The following is a 19455-nucleotide window of genomic DNA, read 5'->3' as shown; positions in this document are numbered from 1 at the left end:
AACCAGTAGTAATAACACATGGTGAATTGAATTGTTAGTCATCACTTTAGGTATCTGAATAAATTGGACTGGCCCAGTAGGTTAAAGCCCAACGTCTTTTCATAGGACTAAACAGAGACAATTCAAGATGAATGGAATTTTGACAAGTGGAAATGGGAGAGGACGGCATTCCAAGGGAAGAGAATCAGATGAGCAAATGCGGGAAGGTCAGGAAAATATATGGAAGCTGATAAGGCATGGGCACAGGACTAGCCTTGCCCTTCCATAATTGGTTTTGCCTTCAGAAAGTGACATGGTTTTGGACTCGTTGATGTTCTCAGCCCTGTCATGCAGCAGAAGTGTTGTCAGCAAGCTCTCATGCAGAAGAGAGGGCTTCTGGAGTACTGCCCTGAGAATGAAACGGGCACGTAAGCAATCCCAAACATGTACCCCATCACTGCCTTGACAATACATCGTTTTCCACTTAGATGAGACTAGGACAGTCTCCGAACAAAGACGTTCTGTAATCTGCTGAAAGCCTACCATAACCCAAGGAGGAAATACTTAAAAATCATATTTAAAGTTTTATCTATTTATTTTTGAGAGAAAGAGAGTGCGTGCATGAGCGCACACACAAGGGGAAGCAGCGAGAGAGGGAGAGGGAGAGAGAATCCCAAGCAGGCTCTGCAGTGTGAGTGCAGAGCCCAATGTGTGGCTCCAAGAGGGGCTCGAACCCACAAACCGTGAGACCGTGACCTGAGCCGAAGTTGGACGCTTAACTGACTGAGCCACCCGGGCGTCCCTTAAAGATGATATTTAACGGACAATGAGCAAACTTGTGGAATCAAGGAACAATAGGAGGTATAATAACAAGCGTGGAAAGGACCTAAGGAATAATTTGGTCCAAGGCTCTGCCTTTGAACAGGGAACTCCAAACCATCCAGAGAGACTTCTCTTCTTAAATACATACAGATCAAAGACTTCCACAATCTCCCTCGTTCTGGTAAGAAATAAACGCAATGGCTAAGAAAACGTCCTCTATCTAATTCAACCAACATCTGTTAAAGCCACAGTGACAAGTCACTGGGCTGGGCCACAGGGGACAGAAAATCGAGTTTTGTATGATGCTTGTGTTCGGGAGTTCGTGTTCCAGCAGAGGAGGTAAGCGTGTGCACAAGCAACTCTAACTGAAGCCCATGAGTGAGAAGGGCTTCACGAGAACGTGCCACACTAGCAGCTCCGGGAGCAACAGGTCTTCTTCATCTCTAAGTCCCTAGAGCTCAGGACAGTGCTCGGCATGTAGTAAATCCTCAACAAATGTTTGTGAAACGGAGAAGGGCGGACAGAAGGCTGAAGGAAGGCAACACAAGAAGACGGGTTTACAATAATGGTGCTGGAGCCACTTGGAGGTCTAATTCTAATTTAAATCTTGAAGGGTGGGGAGGAACAAAATGTGTCAAGAAGTGAGCAGGCAAAGCTGTCTCTTGCTTGCTCTTTGGTGGAATGAGTACTTCTGAGGTGTATCGTCAACGTAGTATTTCTACGTGATCAAAAGGAACAAAAAAGGGCCTTTCAGGATTTGTTTCCTGAAAGGTAAACACACCCTCCTCAACTGTGTCCTTTCTCATCATTTCATTCCGCGTGTCTGCCTTTTCTCTGAACCCTCCCATAGTTGCTCCACATTAAAATAATCATAAAACTCCTTATAACTCTGTTGACTCTTAAAGCTTGCAGAAATACTTCCTGTGGCCATTACAATATTCGATTTTTACAATAAACCTAGGAGGTGGGTCAAGAAAGTAATCGTATTCTGTCATAAAGAGGAAGGAAGGTATGACATTGTGGCAGACAGAACAGGGGAACCCCAAAGATGCCCTAATGATAAGGACCTTGAATATGTTACCTTACGTGGTGAAAGGGACTTTGCAGGTGTGATCCACTAAGGATCTCGAGATGGGGAGATCATCCTAGATTATCCAGGTGGACTTGGTATAATCTCGGTGGTCCATGTCAGTGAATATGGGAGAATCAGACGCTACACCTGCTGGCTTTGAAGATGGACGGGAGCCATGAGCCGAGAGGCACGGGTAGCCTGTAGAAGCCTGGAGGACCAGGGAACGGATGCTACACTAGGACCTCCAGGAAGAACGCAGCCCTGCCGACACATTGATTTCAGTCCAGTGAGGCCCATTTTGGGCTTCCGGCCTCCAGAATTGCCGTGTGATAAATCTGTGTTTTAAATTTGAAGCCAGCAGCTTGGCGGCAATTTGTCCAGGCAGTCATCAGAAATAATGCAGACATTGTCTGATACCTTGCTGGAGCGCTCACAGAGCCCATGGCTGTGAGAGCTGCATCTAGAACCCAGGCTGTACCTACACCTGGCCCTGTCTTTTTTGGAGCTAGCATATTTCCTCTGATTACTCTTCTTCCCCCAACTCTCCCTTCTCCATCACAGCACCTTGCTTCCTTTAAACTACTTATTAGAATTTGTAATGATTTTATTTACTGGAGTAGTAGTTTTTGTATCTCTCCTTCCACCAGGATGCAAGCTTCACGAGAGGACAGAGGCCCGAAATTTGTTCATCACTCAGTCCCTCAGTGATGGAAGATAGTAGGTGCTCAAGAAACGTCTGCTGGCAACAGGCATACTGGAAAAGGCTGAGAGCGTATGCCAACTGAATAGAACCACAGACGCTGAGGTGGTGGCCCAGTGTCCACCACAGACCTGAAGGGCCAGGAGTGGCCTGTACGTGCTTGGTTCCTTGCGAGTTGACATGAAAACCGTGGCATGGGTTGCGGTCCCTGAAGGCCCAAGCGGATCCCCTCACCCCTACCCCCTACCCTGAACTCTGGACGGATGCCAAAGCCCTAGTTCAGGTTGATCACGCACTGGCCATACTCTACCCCTTCATGCTCCACTTCAATAAGCCTGTCTCTCAGTCCCTTACGCACTTTGTTTCCACCCTGCATCTAATTGCTTTTGGATAATTATATCATTAACTCTTTGAAATGAATAATAAGAAATAAATCACATTCATGTAGGACTGCAGCGCAAGATGCCCAAGTGAGCAATTTTCAACTACGTATGTCTCCTCCTGACTCCTCTGGTCTTTGTCCTCATTCCTTTCCTCTCTCTGACCTTCTGCGTTAGAATCTCAGCCAAGTGTGGCCCAAGAATCTGTATTTTTAAAAGGGTCCCTGGGTAATTCTGATGATCAGTGAGGTTTGGAAACCACTGACCTAGAGGCTCAGGATCCTCAGAGACTAAAGAAGAAGCTGAAGAACGAAGTCAAACAAATTACAAAGATCCCTGTGTTTACTTAGTTCTTTCTTGCAAATTGCTCAAGCGATAGTGTCTTGCTTTCCTCAGTAATTCTAGGGCAAGTGCTGTGATTTTGAATCTGCAAAATGGGAAAAATGGCACAAACAGAAGTGCCCCAGGCAGGTAGCCAGATTACCACTAATGAATAAGTATTCCTCTAAAGAAGGCCAGAGTCAGAAGGGAGTGAAGGACAATTTGGATGCTAATCCCAGTCCCAAGCCCATTTCTGGGAGGATAGTAGAGCAAGAATGTTCCTGAAGCTGTTTCACTCTGGACCCTACAGACCCCTTACACCAGCCTGCAGAGAATGCAAATCCTCTCCTTCGCCCCAGGATAGCCCGACTTCCTCGGAGGCTCCCAGATCATGAGAAAATTACCTCCACTTAAAATGGAAGCTAGTGTTCTCAGATCTTAGAAATAAGCAGACTTCCAGGGATGTCAGGAATATTCATTATGGTTGTGTTTCCATTGATATGTAGAAGATGGTCAATCCTTGTTCAGTTATAAATTGAACTGCCCACTCTGGGGCAGGCCTTTAACACAAGTGGGCATGATACCCTATTGGCAAGAAGGAAAAGGCTTGCCTTCGTAGAGTGTGTGTTATTAGCCGATGGCAAAAAGCATTTAGCAGACATGTCCTTTGGTGCAGTGCACATAAACCCTCAATAAACATGTTCCAAAGAAGCATCATATTATTTTTCACTTTATTTCAAATCTAAATTTCAGCTTCCCAAACTGTTTCTTGTTAATCATAACGAACTCATCCAACAAGAACATACAATTTTTGTGACTAATGGGTTAGCGTCCTGGCGGCCTTCACATTACCACACGAGCCATTCTTTCTGGCAGCATTAAGAACGGAGAAGAGAAGACTACAAAGGAAGAGTTGGAGAACCAAGCCACTTGTAATTCTGTGCCCATTCCCTATTCCTGTCTGCAACGATTTTAATTGCTTTGATAACTGACCTGGTATTAGTGCCCTGGAATGGCAGCACAGACATTTCTCTAGACGTGCAGATACAGCCATGCCTGGCCTCCCAATTTGCAGATGATCTCTCTAACGTAAGATCCTCTACTGAAGGGGAGAAAAACCTGTAGGTCTTTCTCAAGGTTTGGCTACGCAAAACTCTTCTGCCTTCTCCCCACGTTGCAGAAAGTCAAGTCTACTTAAGAGCCCCACCTGGGTGGCTCAGTCGGTTTGGCGTCTGACTTCAGCTCAGGTTATGATTTCATGGTTTGCAAGTTTGGGCCCTACAACAGTCGCTCTGCCGTCACAGCAGACCCCACTTCAGATCCTCTGTCCCCCTCTTTCCCTGTCCCTCCCCTGCTTGCTCTCTCTCTCTCTCTCTCTGTCTCAAAAAGAAATAAACATAAAAATTTGTTTTAAATAAAAAAAAATGTTTCTTTTTGAGAGAGAGACAGAACATGAGTGGGGAAGGAACAGAGAGAGAGGGAGACACAGAATCCGAAGCAGGCTCCAGGCTCTGAGCTGTCAGCACAGAGCCCCGTGTGGGGCTCGAACCCACGAACCGTGAGATCATGACCTGAGCTGAAGTCGGACGGCTTAAGCCACCCAGGCACCCCAAACATTAAAAATTTTTTTTAAAAAGAGCCGAACTGTGGATGGGTCTCTAGGAAGAGCCATGAAGGGAGGGAAAAAAAATCAGGCATCAGACAAAGGAGGGTATTACATAAGTAACAAAGGTAGAATGGAAGCAAATCTTTCAGGCAGGTGTGTGTGTGTGTGTGTGTGTGTGTGTGCGTGTGTGTGAATACATGTTGTGGTTTTTTGTTTGTTTGTTTTTTGTTTTTCCAGAGAAAGTTTAAGTCATTCAATCATAAGAAATTCTATCTCCACTGCAGTAAACCATCACACCTGTAGGCTTTTATTTCTCACAGAGGACCCTGTAAAACCCAAGGCAGCAAATTGGAATTCTGTGTGGTTTAGAGGGAATGCAACCACAGATTCCAGCCAGGAGGGAAAAGATCAATTATCCCATTCTTTACATGCCCAGTCTCGTACTCAGAAAGCCCCGTGTAAGTGAAACGTGAGCCACAATCATGGCCAGGGCAGAGGAAACCTAAGCGCAAACCTGCATTATGCATAGCGAATGCCCTTTATGGTGTCGGTGCTGGAACAGCACGTCTAATATCCACTTGCCTGATGGGCACGATGTGCAAGAATTTCTGACTCATGCCATTCCATCTGAGGGACCTGAGCTGACCCACGGGCGGGCTGAACCCATCTATTCAGACCCATTCGGTGCTGGGGGGAGCTAGGCTTCTACTCTTGGATATATTTGTGCACAGGACAATCAAGGAGGCGTTGAGTTCCAAGATGGTGAAATGCCCATCTCTGTCTCTCACATAACCGATTACTGCCTTCACTGTTCTAAATATTTCCTCGCTCGATGCCGACCCCTCCATGATATCGCATGTGGTTGTTAGCAGCTCTCTAAAAGCAGGAACCATCAGATTTCCAGGAAGTGTCACTATCATTCACCTGGGTGAGGTGTGCCTGAGAGACGTTTGCAATCTTTTTACCTGGTAATCACACATCTGCCCATCGCTACACTTGGCTGAGTTCCTCCAGGTCAGGGAGTTGTCTGGTTGGTCACCGTGTCCCAGCACTTCACGTAGTGTCTGCACCTGGTAAGAGCTCTAATGCTTGTTGATGACAGAGGCTGGCAATTTACCATTTGCTCTGGACATGTTTCAGAGTCCACATGCAACTGGTTTCGTGGCCACATGCAGGGCTCCCAAACATGCTGGGGGGACTTCTATCCTATAGAGGGGAGATGAATTCAGGTAGGACATGTTTAGATTCAGCTCTAAGGCAAAGCTTGTAACAGTCACTCAGGGTTCTCTCTGGAATCACCAGGCGCCCGGGTGGCAAATGGGGGTGGGGGGAAGGGGCCACTATGGCCTTTATGAAGACGGGGACTATCTGAGCTGAGGGGCAGTGTGCAGAGATGAAGAAGGGAGGCAGAATGACAAAGGTTTCACAGGCAGGGATTTGAAGTCACCCCAGGAAACAACATGATATAGAAATGACTGTCCCAATTCTGTGGGCCACCGACTCCCTCCCTCGAGGTTCTGCTTCCGCCAGCATCCCAGGGGGTGTTCATCTGCCCCTCTCTCCCACACACAGTCTTCCTGCCTTAGGTACTCTGCTAGGAACTGGGAGACCTGTCCCTGCTCTTGACCACTCACAGTGAGGCTGGCAAGAGCAGCATGTAAACCAATTATGACACCATGTGCTCTATGGTCTGAGCCCAGTGGGTGAGGCAGGAGAACCACCTGAGGAGGAGAAAGGAAAGAGTCTCAATCCTGGCTTTGTTATTATCTCTTAGCAAATCATCCCCAGGTTCCTCATGTGTACAAGGTCCATCACAACACCTACTGAGCCTAACTCAAACGGTTAAGTACCTTCAAAGGGATAAAATTCTATAGACACCAGTTCTTATCAACGTCACCATGATTTTGTCTATTTAAAGTCAAACAGGGGCGCTTGGGTGGGTCAATCAGTTAAGCATCTGACACTTGATTTCAGCTCAGGTCATGATCTCACAGTTCATGGGTTCGAGCCCCACATCAGGCTCTACGCTGACAGTGCAGAGCCTGCTTGAGATTTTCTGTCTCTCTCTCTCTCTGTGCCCCTCCTCTGCTTCCTCTCTCTCTCTCTCTCTCTCTCTCTTTCTCCCTCTCTCTCCCTCTGTTTCTCTCTCAAAACTAAATAAACATTAAAGAAATAAAAGACAAAGTCAAACACATGCGTGTGTGAAAAAGAGAGAGAGAGAGGCTGTACATGCGTACATGTGCCCACATTTACTAACAGGACATGAGGGGGAAAGGAAGGAGGGTTATAGGTCACAGAAATATTTAGAAGAATAAATATGAAGTCAGAAATCAAACACCAAACCTTCCAAGGTTTGCTAAAAGAAGGGGCTGTGTATTAGGCTCAGATGTAACTTCCTAGAGATATTCTCAAACCTGGGCTTCTATTGCCCCCTTGTTTCCTCCTATGCCATCCACTGCCTAAGAATGGATGTTGGCCACCTTCACTGCCACTTTGCCCCTAATTGGGATCCTTTATTACATATCACAGGAACCCCATTTCATTATTGTATGATGGCCTCTTGATAAAGCATTATCTGCTTATGGCCATTAAGCCGCCACTTAGGAAGAAATGACATTGCTGGCTTTTCCTAAGGGGGTTAATGAGCTGCCCTTGAGTGACCTGAAAAGTTCATCATTTATACAGATTCCTCGCAGCGGAGACAGGGAAGAGAATAAACAGAGAGGAGAGATAGACACTGAGCAGAGACCGTTAATGGCTCTTGAAGCAGCAGCACTTTGCCTCACACACGGTGACCTCTAGGCTGTGAGGCCACTGGGCCACACTGTAGAGAGACGGGGCAGAAGGACTTCTGGTCTCCAAGTCTCAGCGTCCGGGGAGTTGTTAGGAGAAGGCACAGGGCAGGTAGGAAAGATGCGTGGCTGCTGGTGGTGGCAGGTTCTGACCCCGACTGGACCAGTGCCCGTTTTACTGAAGAAGGCCCTCACGTCTGCACATTCAGGCTCTCCAGGGCCTGGGCTGCATATGGGGGAGGGGTGCCAGGCAGGTTCCACTGTGTGCGTGCAGCATTGGTACACACATTACGAAATCCTAAATGAATCGGTACTGTCTGTTCTCTGTGTCATGAACAGTTGGTGTTATTTATGACCCCCAACAGCCCTTGACATGTTACTAATGGTGAAGTGAGAGGCAATGAGTAAAGGTCCTTCAGTGAGAGAAGCATAAAATGAGGCCCTTAATCATCTCCTCTTTCCTTTCCTTGTCATACTCCAGAATGGCTTTTTTCTTGCACTCTATGAGGCCAGGCAACGATGGGAGTCTGGCCATGAGGCTGAAGAAGAAAAATAAGGGCTCAAAGCATTTTTCCAAGGATGGGTACGTGCTAGGAAGCAAGGGGCACAGGTTCTAGTCTGACTGCACCTGTAAGCAGAGGCCCACCGTGGTCTCCAGCTCACAGACTCCTCTGGCTTACATGTGAAGCAGGGGCTCAGACTTCAGGCAGAGCCCTTCACGGGACACCAGGAAAAACTTTCCTTCAGAGGGGAATGCTTCTAATGATATGCTGACTTGTGAGCAATCGGTGAGCATCTGTGGGGTGCAAGCTACTACACTAGGATGTCTGAGGGGTCCAGGCCATGACCCTGGGTCAGCACGGTGACAGATAAGCTGTATGGAAACAAAGGTAACATTTTGTGAGAGAAAGTGAAACCAGCCAAAGGAGTAGGAGAAAAAGTAAGTACTGGATCAGGGTTATTTTAATTGTTTTTAATTTTTTTTATGTTTGTTTGTTTATTTATTTAGAGAATCCCAAGTAGGTTTCACCCCGTCAGCATAGAGCCTGATGCAGGGCTCGATCTCACAACCCTGGGATCACGACCTGAGCCGAAATCAATAGTCAGATGCTTAACCAGCTGAGCCACCCACGTGTCCCTGGATCAGGGTTATTTTAGACTGAGAATTAGAGAAGGCATCTGACAGTATGCTGTGCTTGAGTTAGACCTTGGAGGCTGGGAAGCAGTTTGAAGGTGGAGAGGAAAACAGTCCCTGTAGATTGGCTGGAGTACAAGATAAACCTGATTTACACATTCATTCATTCATTCGGCAGATATTGGCTGAGTGCTTGTCGTGTGCTGGGCACTGTGCCAAGCCCTCAGGACACAGTTGTGAAAGGCACAACACAGACACGGTCCCCACCCTTAGGGGGCTTACAGTCTCCCCGCAACAAGAATCAGATCGTAGCCAATGCTACAGCACGGGCACATCCATGTGTCCCTGGAGGACAGGAGAAGTACCTGATTCTGATGAGGGTGATTAGGAAGAGCTTCCCAGAGGACAGGTCATTTGGGCTGAGCCGAAAGGATTCCAATATGGGAGACTAAGAGATCGGGAGCTCAGGGTGAGGAAGGGTACAAGCAAACTCACAAAGAAATAAAAGTGCCAGGGATATGTGAGAATCAATGAGACTGGATTACGGGGTACGTGGTCCCTCTGCCACGGGATGAGGTTGGCAGAAGACAGACCAGGCCTTGAATGCCACATGGACATTGTACCGTGGAGCAGTGGGGAGCCACTGAGCAGGTGACTAAGCTTGATGATAGTGCATGCCGGGAAGGACATGGGGAAGCAAATGGTGGACAGAAGAGAAAGGCTTGAGCAGGAAGGCCAGTGCAGTGATTTCAAGCATGGTTGCTGTAGGCTGCCCGAGGGCAACAGCCTCCTAATCTCGCTGACTCAGTGTTTCCATCTGCAAATTGAGGAAATCACACCCACTGTTCCATGAAACCTTTTGTAAAGTTCACTTGAATGGAATAGAATACAGGTGTGCAGAATTACCCGCGCAGTTACATGTGGTTTCTCTCCATCTGTTTAAAGTGGATGGGTGATTTGTTGAACGACACGCAGGGAAATCATGCTAGCAGATTGGCCAGTATGTTAAGACTATAGCTTTCCCGCTTGGTGCCATTTCAATTATTGCTCAGTTAAGAGAAAGCCTTTTCTCTGGATTGAATGGTCCACTATTATTGGATTACTTATTAAAGAGGACTGATAGGTTGAAGCTGTTTTCACTTAGGGTTTGTATGACATGTTCATAACTGAAATGGAGAGTTGCCATAGTTACCTGTGTGCGCTGTTAAACAGAGCACAATCTCCACTAAAATCTCTCCATCAAGGTCAACTAGGCATTTTCAATCAGCGCCAAATAATTTGCTGCCTAATGGAAGTTAATGAAATTATTAGACGAGCAGAAGAAATTGAAAATAAAGTTAATATGGATAGATTTTATATTTAAATATACTTTAGTGACCAGCCATTTCTTTGGGGTTCTTACCAGCTGGAAATTCTGCAATATAAGTGGACATCTGGAGGGAAGTTTAGAGTAAAAACACATTTGGATTTTGGCACAGAGTACTGCCTTCGAATCCAGCCCATCATTAACAGCTTCTGTACAGTATTGTTCTTCCTCTAGGGGCTATAAAAATGAACCAAACCTTTGTTCAACCTAAACTTCCTTTCTTGGTCAGCCATTCCTGCTGACTTTGCCTCCTAGCGACCCTGTTGTTTCCACTGGAAACGTCAGGATGGAGAAGAATACAGGCTGCTTGCTTTATAAGTAGCATGTTCTATTCCCCTAGACCAAGAGGAGGAAAAGGCACATAGTTACATGACATAATCTTCAGTGCTTCTCAGGCTTTGATGTGGATACAAGTCACCTGGAGGTCTTGCCAGCCTGCATATTCTCATTCAGCGTGTGTGCGGTGGGGCCTGAGATTTTGTGTTTCTAAAGAGCTCCCAGGTGATACCAGTGCTGCTGGGCCACAGATCACACCTTGAGTAGTAAGATCCTGTGTTTTTCACCTGCTTATTGGAATCATCCTATGTATCAACTCTAACGTGCTGTCACACACCATCTTCTTGTTTGACATGTAGATGATCTGACGCTCACATAGCTGTTAGAGTTGGCTGACACAAAGATGTTATATTCATCAGGCCCACAGGCCTGGTGCTCCCAGCCCTCTCCAATATCTTTTGTAGGAACGTGGCTTCAATTGACAATTACCACACAGCAGCTTACCAGACAAATAATAAACAAGTAAATAACTCAAATGTGGAGTTAATGCCATGTCTTCATCCCAGGGCAAAATAGCATTAGATTGATCTTTCCTCTTTAACAATGAATGAAACATGAATCAAAAATAAATCAGTCTGCTCAGGGCAAACCAGAATTCTACTGACATGCGACATTGACAAAAAACATATAGAGTAAGCATGACTTCCGAAGTTGTTATTTATTTAAAACACGAAGCCTCCTTCTTGTATGGTGCAAGCTGATACTTTACATTGTAGTCTATTTTTTTAGGACATCCCATTGTTGGGATTTCTTTTTTGGTGGAGTGATGTGCTGAACATTATCTAGACTAACCATCTCCATGGTACAAATACACTAAACAGTGTTTAATTCAAGATTTACCAATAATCATACTTGAAAAAAGAGTGTGTAGGACAACCGCTATGTTAGGATTAGAGATTTACACTACTCTCTGCTAGCCTGTAAAATGGATCCCTCCCATACACACACAGTTGATTCAATTCCCACTTACCCTTTCCAAAAACACATTCTCAAAAGGAGTAAAGAGAAGTCTCTTCATTCTAGACCAGTGGTCCTTAAACTTTAGAAGACATCAATATCACCCAAAGGGCTTTGTAAAAAGACTTCTGGGCCTCACCCCCAGCATTTCTGATTTAGTGTCTGGGGTGGGGCCTCAGAATTTGCTTCTCCCACAAGTTTTCAGGTGCTGCTGTGCTGCTGGTAGACACTTTGAGAACCACTGTTCTAGATCATTAGTTCCCCTCCTTAGTTGTATATTAGAATCATCTAGGGGAACTTTTGAAAATCCTAACATATGTGTTGCTACCCAGATAAAAGAAACTAAGATCTCTGGGGGTGGGCCCCAGCTATCAGCAATTTTCAAAGCTCCCCAGACGGTTCAAATGATTAGCCAAGGCAAAGAACTACTGGGTGTAATGGATGCTATCTTCTTGCCACTGAGGAGTACAAAGTGATTATCTCAGGCTCATAATATCCCAGATAGTTTATAATGATTCCAAGAGCATAACTGAGCAAAATAATGGGCAGATAAAAGGTCTTATGGTTATAGAAGATGTAAGCTTGAGGAACATGGCAAATTTGGACTATCTGGACTCCAGACAGGAGGAGGCTGGCTGCCAGTTCTCCTGTGCAGGGCTTCTGATCCGGAAGGGTAAACCAGAGGAGCCACCTACATAACTAAGCACAGAACCTTTTTTTTTAAAAAAAGAGGACTTCCAACAGAATGTCATTTTTCTAGTGAAGTCATAATATGGTTCAGAAACCCAAGAGGGATATGTGACACTTTTTTCTTCTTCCTCACTCAACAGCTTTCTCTACTTCATGCCTCATCACAATCTTACATTTGGCAAGAAGTTAGAGAGGGGAAAGTAAGAAGATCCCCAAGTGCTCTAAGTTTGCCAAGCCATGATATGTACCATGGCCTGCTGTTTTAATCTTGGGGAAAGGATCCAATCCAGGGACGTGAAAAATGAAGTAAGATCTGTAACTTGGATTTTAGTAGCATTTAGGAATAATTTGCTGAGGTTAGAAATCTGCCATCCCTCCATTCATGGCTTGAGATCCCTCTATGAGGGAAAAGAATCTTAAGGTTCTTTAACACTAAAATGCTTGTGACTTCTACCCAGTGTCTTACACAAATCATTAGGATCACTCAAAACAGGGCTACTCTCTTTTTGATGTTAGAGATATTTATTAAATACCTATACCATAGTAGGTATGGAATGGATAAAAAGGTAGAACAGTCTCTTTAACTAGGAGTAGAAAACAAAAACACAGATTCCATAACAGAGACAAAGATACATGAAAGCAGGAGTCAGCAGAACTAGCAGAAAGACGTAGAACTACTTCAGAATAAACAGCCTTGAAGATGGGTCTTGGAGAATGGGTAAAATTTCAGCAAAGCAGAGATGAAAAGATTCCTGACACTCCCGGGAAAGAGAGCAGCGTAAGTAAATGCAAAGAATAATAAAAGGCTTCGTCTATCTAGAAGTCATAACAAGTGTAAACATATACACACTTAAAAAACAGACTCAAAATACAAAAAGGAAAAACTGACATAAGGGTGAAACAGACAGCCCGATGACAGCAGTTTGAAACTTCACTACCCCACTTTCAATAAAGGACAGACTAACTGAACAGATGATCAACAAGGGAACAGAAGACTTGAACAACACTGGAAACCAACTAAACCTAAGTGATGTATACAGAACACTCTAGTCAACAGCAGAACACATATTCTTCTCAAGAGCACGTGGAACATTCTCCAAGAAAGACTGCGTACTTATGATTCCAGTTATATGAAATACTCAGAATAGGCAAATGCATAGAGACAAAAAGTAGACTTGTAGTTACAAGAATTCAAAGAAAGGGGGCATGGGGTTTCAAATACTCTGGAGTTAGACGGTGGTGACGGTTGCACCATTTTTAAAATATACTGAAAACCAACAAATTGTACGTGTTAAGGTTAACGTTTCCTGGCAAGGATCACATATCTGGCAAAGGAACAGAATGCATAGTTAATAGCCTGCACATACACATATCTTGCCCTCACCCATATCACTTATAGAAAAAGATCTCCAACACGTAAGCCTCCGCGCAGGAAATTAGGGGGAAAAATGAACATATAGAGTGAGGCCAGGCATTTGTAGTAGAACATACCCATTCATTCATTTCTTCTACAGATATTCATTGAGGACCTATTGTGTGACAGAATTTATACAAGGTGCTAAGGATTCAGAGGTGAGTGAGATAGATAACAGTTTGCCAGAATCTGTGCCCTAGTGAGTCTGTTTCAGAATTGACCGCATTTCAATCTCAGGTATAAGCAGGAGAACATAGTCATATACAGCTATAGCGTAATTATTTGATTTTACCCACTTTCAAGAGACAATACATGAATGACGGTCAGCCCGACAACAACAAAAAAGGAGGATCTCAAAGAACAGTATTTCTGTTACTGTGTTCCAGCATTATCCAGGCAGTGTTACGAGCCACTCTGCACACATAAACCTATAGTAGAGATGAATATGGCATGCTTTTAGCTTTCCAATAAGAGGTGTGGCAATGTTTCTTCCAAATACCATGGCTCTGATTCCTCATCTAAAAGGCAACTTCCCTTGTAATTTGTCTCCCTACATGTAAGAAAGGACAAATTCATCAGTGCATTTGGGTAATCTGGTCTGCTATATGTTACAGTTCTCATTGTAAAGGTCCAAATCCGTATTTGGGTTTCCATCTCTGTGTCTTGTGTTTGGCAGTGTGAATTATTTCTGAAAGCCTGATAAAACTTGTATTAAATCCTGAGACATGATGATCATGCCCAAGATACTGCTAATCTGTGATGCTTGCGAAAAAGATATTAGAGTAAAAATTGAAATATGACTACTTAACATCACATATCACTCAACAGGGTATAGTGCATGCCTTCTACATACATGATATCCTGCTAGGAGGTATGTGAGATACAAGATATGCAAGACAAAACCACCTCAAGTGGGCTCTCCTGGATAAAGATGTTTCTTGATTACTTTCATCGAAGGTACTTAAAGCATTTCACAGACATTAATTAGGCTCTGTGAATATGAGATTACACTCAGAATTTTAAATGACGAGGAGCAAAGATATGAATGTGTTTGATGTTTAATGGAATATTTCCTATCAAATGGAAATACTTTTAAGTATTGAGTGCATGAAAAAGTTACAAGAGTCGCGAGGACTATGAGTATGAAATAAACACGATGCCTCAGTTTCCTGGAGGTCTGTGCTCTCGTTTCAATTTTTGTTGCATGCCACCGGGGACAAAGTAGCTCGATATATTTTAAAAGTGAAATATTTGTCACATTTTCTTACTTTTTTATTAAGCATAATCATTATTTTCTTGTTGATTTAATGTTTCAGAAGCACCTACATCTGTTTTTTCTCTCAACCATTTGCACCTGCGAGGTAGCCCACACAATCTTGATTCTTTTCCCTATGCAAGACCTAGATCGGTCCACTTGGCAGGAAACCGGTTTTAACTAATGATAATATTAAAATATAGAGTATCTAATGAAATGGGCTTTGTGTTTTTATGGGACCTACTGTACCTCAAACAAGAAATATGAGTGTTTAATAGAAGCCTCTACAGGCTGCTTCTATTACCAGGTCAGAATAGTTTATAATCTGGTATTCTCAATAATTATTCTTTGTATTTATTTAGCATTTTGTAGTTCATAAAGCCTTTGTAATGGGTCTATAAGATGCCTTGAAATTCTATTATTCTTTGGACCTGTGACTTTACTCAAGATCATAAAGCTAGTAAGCGGCAGGAACATGGCCATGTGGTTATCCTCTTGATAGCCCTTACTACAAATTATGAAGATTTTGTTTATTTATTTTCTTGTTTATTATCTTCCTCCCCTACCAGGTTAAAGGTTCCAAATACTTTAAGATTAAGGAATTATTTGTTTGGAGGATCATGCTTCTTATAGATTTAAAATCAGCCAAACCCTTGTCCAAATATTACCCCAAAATTAAAAAAAAAATGAGTCAACAAAGTTTTGCTATATGTAAATTAATCTATCCTTCTTTTCCCCAAATTCTGTTTGACATTTCCAAGTGCTTGACACACAGAAGTTTTATAAGTATATTCCCTATTCTTACTTACCACATTGTGGTAAAAAGTGAATGGCATGTCCCAACTGGTTCAGCCAATATTGCCTTTATTTCCTCCAGCTAAGAAGGATAAACAGAAATGGTTACCATGGAAAGTCACAAATACTGCGGGCTGCTGTTTCCTTATTTGCCACTATATCATGTATTAGAATAAACAGCCAGGGTTCCTTGTCAAAGCTGGGTTTCAGGCATGTGCAAGGCGTTAGGTCCACAGGATCTGCAGTTTGCTAACTTGCCCAGCTGTATCAGAAGGAGGGGTGTTGAACATTTACCCAATACCAGATAGTGCACCCCAAATGTATGCACTTTATATCATTTCACCCTCACACCATGCCTACCAGTTATGTCTTACTTAATAGTTATTAAGTAATACTATACCTTTACAGGGGTGGGAGCTGACACTTAGAGATGTCAAATAATTTTCTCAAGCTCACTCAGCTAGCAGGTGGAAGAAATGAGATTTTAATCTACATCTTTTTAACTTTTTTTATTGTTTACTTATTTTTGAGGTTGGGGGAGGGGCGCAGAAAGAGGGAGATACAGAGTCTGAAGCAAGCTCCAGGCTCCAAGCTGTCAGCACAGAGCCCAACAGGGGGCTCGAACTCATGAACCATGAGATCATGACCTGAGCCGAAGTCTGACGCTTACTGAGCCACCCAGGTGCTCCCCCCCACCCGCCATCTTTTTAACTTTTTAAAACAGTGGTAATGATTTTATGGTTTGTGTTGGGGATACACAGGTAAGTGAATACTTAATGCTCAGCTTCTTCTTATGTGTGTGGTGCTATTTCCAATGAGAATTGGCAAATTCTTTCCTACCCCTGGAGGAGTGATTCCTCTGGTGTGCTGCTCAGTTTGGTGCTCTTAATTCCTCATACTGACATGCATCTCTGAATCAGAGCACCCATCCTCTGGACAAGACGATTCTCCTTCAATGGTGTCCAGGGCTGGGGTTTGGGGAGGAAGAGATGATACATACCTTGTAACCTAAGTCTTCCCGATCCTAATGCTTGAGGGTTCCGCTACCATGGGACAGAGTTTTTCTGCAACAGGCGGATCACCTGTCTCCCTGGTCTTTGGAGCAAATGAATCCCACCATGCTCACCTGATTTCAGGAGACCCTGGTGTCGGGCAATGGAACATACAAGCCAGAAGTTTTGTACTGCATTTTACCTTTCTGTTACTACTCTGGACATCAGACTAGGGGATCATTTTAACAACAAAACACCTTCCAGGTTATATTGAAGTGTGAACCCCCCGTACCTCGCTAGGGGTCTGGGACACAGTAGGTACTTTGAGGATGTTTGTTGAACTACATTACTGATGAACTAAACCTTGGTAATCCTACTAAGTGAAGACCAATAGGGGCCTGCACTAAGGTGCCAGAGAAATTCACTGACATGTAACCATCTAAACACATCTAGGAATCAAGTTTCTGAAGTGGGAAGGAGGCCAAGACTTACAGTCCAAGACATATCATTTGAGGAAGTCCAAGCTCCATCTAAATATAAGTCTATGTGGTAAGTTACAAGTTTCTAAATTTTCCTTTTCCTCACCATCAGGTTTCTCCTCTTCCTCCTTTTCCCCTGCAGAATGAGCCACATAATTGCTTCAATTTGCTACTTCCCTCTGACAGATCTAGTTATATGTATATCTGGAATACACACACACTTACATAAACATGAGTTGAAGTCAATTTAGATAACAACTGGCAAGAAATTAAATATTTAAAGATGTTGTTGATTATGTAGTTATCACAAATGTCTAGTTAGCATCCCATATTGGAAAAAAAAAACACCATGATTATCTCGTCTTGGCAGTCTTCCCCATCACCCCCCAAACTCAAACTGCTACATATTTACTTAGAACCTTAATTCACACTTGTTTATTTCCTGCGTGCACATGCAAAGTTGGGGAAAACAGACCTCGGTGAATTTCAAATTTCAGAGCTAATAGCACACTTCTGGTATGGTAGGTGTTTATTTAACTTTAATATAAGAAGGTAGGCATCTGTTTTTCTTCAAACTGATGCCACAGTTCATTTTCTCCTGAATAATAGAGACGTTTCAAAATGCGTGAAAGCCCGCTTTCTGCTTCATTTCCTGTAAATAACTTTACACTTACTTCAAAGCTGACCTCTCCTTGAGATGGAAATCCATGTTACTACAAACTTGTGGAGAAGGGAACTGCATCAAGAGGAGAAACATTAAAATAATTGTATCTTGCTTTATTTACTGTACCCTGAACACCTTTGAGGGTTTATAATTTCTGGGGATACCCTGAGCAGCTTGAGTGAAGTGCGCTGCCAAAAATCACATCTGACTGGTGCCCTGTTATTTTTGTTCCACTGCTGTTTTTTTAAACATGCCATCAGGGAAGCTTTAATGACAACAATTCTCTTTCAGTGTTGTCAATTTTCCATGAGTTCAGGCAGGCCACGGTGCAGATCTCAGATACACGGAAAATGAAACCGGGTTAAAAGGAAAGGGAATGTTGTATATACTTGAATATCATAGAAATCAAGTACAAAGGACATACTACAAAATTGTAGGGTGAAATCAAATTAACTGTATTCACTGGAAACAGAATTCCAATTACCTTGTGCTCAGTTACTGGAGAGGAATGAGGAGACTAAAAATAGACACCACTGTTTTTGGCCTTTGTTTAAAATAGTAACTCCGCAAACTAAATTTCTCTTACTGGCTTTAATATGCCTGGATCAGAAGAAGCAAATCGAACTGGTTTAAAAAAAAATCTTTAGGGAAAACCTAATTCCTTTGTTTTCTCAGCAGACTTTGGATAAGAGTCTAAGTTTACTTTAGCCTGTGCATTTTGAGAACTGGAAGACACATTTACTGGGAGCCAGAAAGAGTTCCTTCACATGATCTAAGCTTTGGAATTCCTTTGTTTCTTGCCTCGCAGATAAAGAATCACAAGTATTGTACTGACCACAAACTCACTGGCCATTCAATCTCCGTTTCAATATACTACATGTACAATGTGTGTGTTTGCGTGTGTGCGCATGTGTGTGCACGTGGCGGAGGAGAGGGCGGAGGAAACTGTATGGGTATTTACAGTTAATATTAATCATCTGGCTAATGTGTATTATTATGAGCAAATTAGAAATTTTGAATTGGGTTAAATCTGAAAATTCTTACATATATTGGCCTTTGACATTTGGTTCTTTTATTTTTTAAAAGTCTATGTAATGGGCTAATCATATCAGAAGGCAGTCTTTCCATGAAATAGCTGCCCTTTCTACACTTTCCCCCAGAGCTTTCTATATTCATCAAGGCAGTGTCACTGCAGCCGCTCTTTGGTGTCTGGCATTTCTACTTTGAACAGAATGGCGAGAAAATGGTCATGACACGTTACTCAGTGTGGATTTATTAGGGTCAAAAGAAGTCCTTCATCTAGGTTAATAAAAACACAAGAGTCTTCTTTTTGTATGACTTAAGATCCTTCTGTTACAATCAAAGATGTGACCGCCCCCAACATGGTGAAGTGAAGCAAAATGAATTTTTGTCCATCAAAAAGACGGAGAAAAATAGGACTTCACTGTACTCCATGCCGATCCCCATATTAGTTTTCTGTATCCCTGAAACCTGCTCCTTAGTCACTCTCTTCAAATGCTAATTTCCAGGCAGCCACCTGAGCTCAAGTTACTGTCCCTGGACTAGGAGATCTTTGTTCCATTCCTAACTCTAAAGCTTATGGCCAAAGGAAGTTACTTATGCCATCTGTAAAAGAGGGAGCAAAATAACTGCTCTTTATCTTGTGTTCCACAAGGCTACTCAGGAAATTTATGAAAAAT

The 19455-nt window shown here is 43.3% G+C and overlaps 1 protein-coding gene across 2 annotated transcripts in view; it reads right to left on the bottom strand.

Moving 5' to 3' along the window:
* Positions 1-19455, bottom strand: part of MAML2 (mastermind like transcriptional coactivator 2) — a 346860-nt gene that overhangs the window by 133301 nt on the left and 194104 nt on the right. The window lies entirely within an intron of this gene.

The sequence above is a fragment of the Felis catus genome, chromosome D1 (assembly GCF_018350175.1).
Source record: "Felis catus isolate Fca126 chromosome D1, F.catus_Fca126_mat1.0, whole genome shotgun sequence".
In the NCBI taxonomy this organism is placed as follows: Eukaryota; Metazoa; Chordata; class Mammalia; order Carnivora; family Felidae; genus Felis; species Felis catus.
This window is presented reverse-complemented; position numbering and strand designations above follow the sequence as displayed.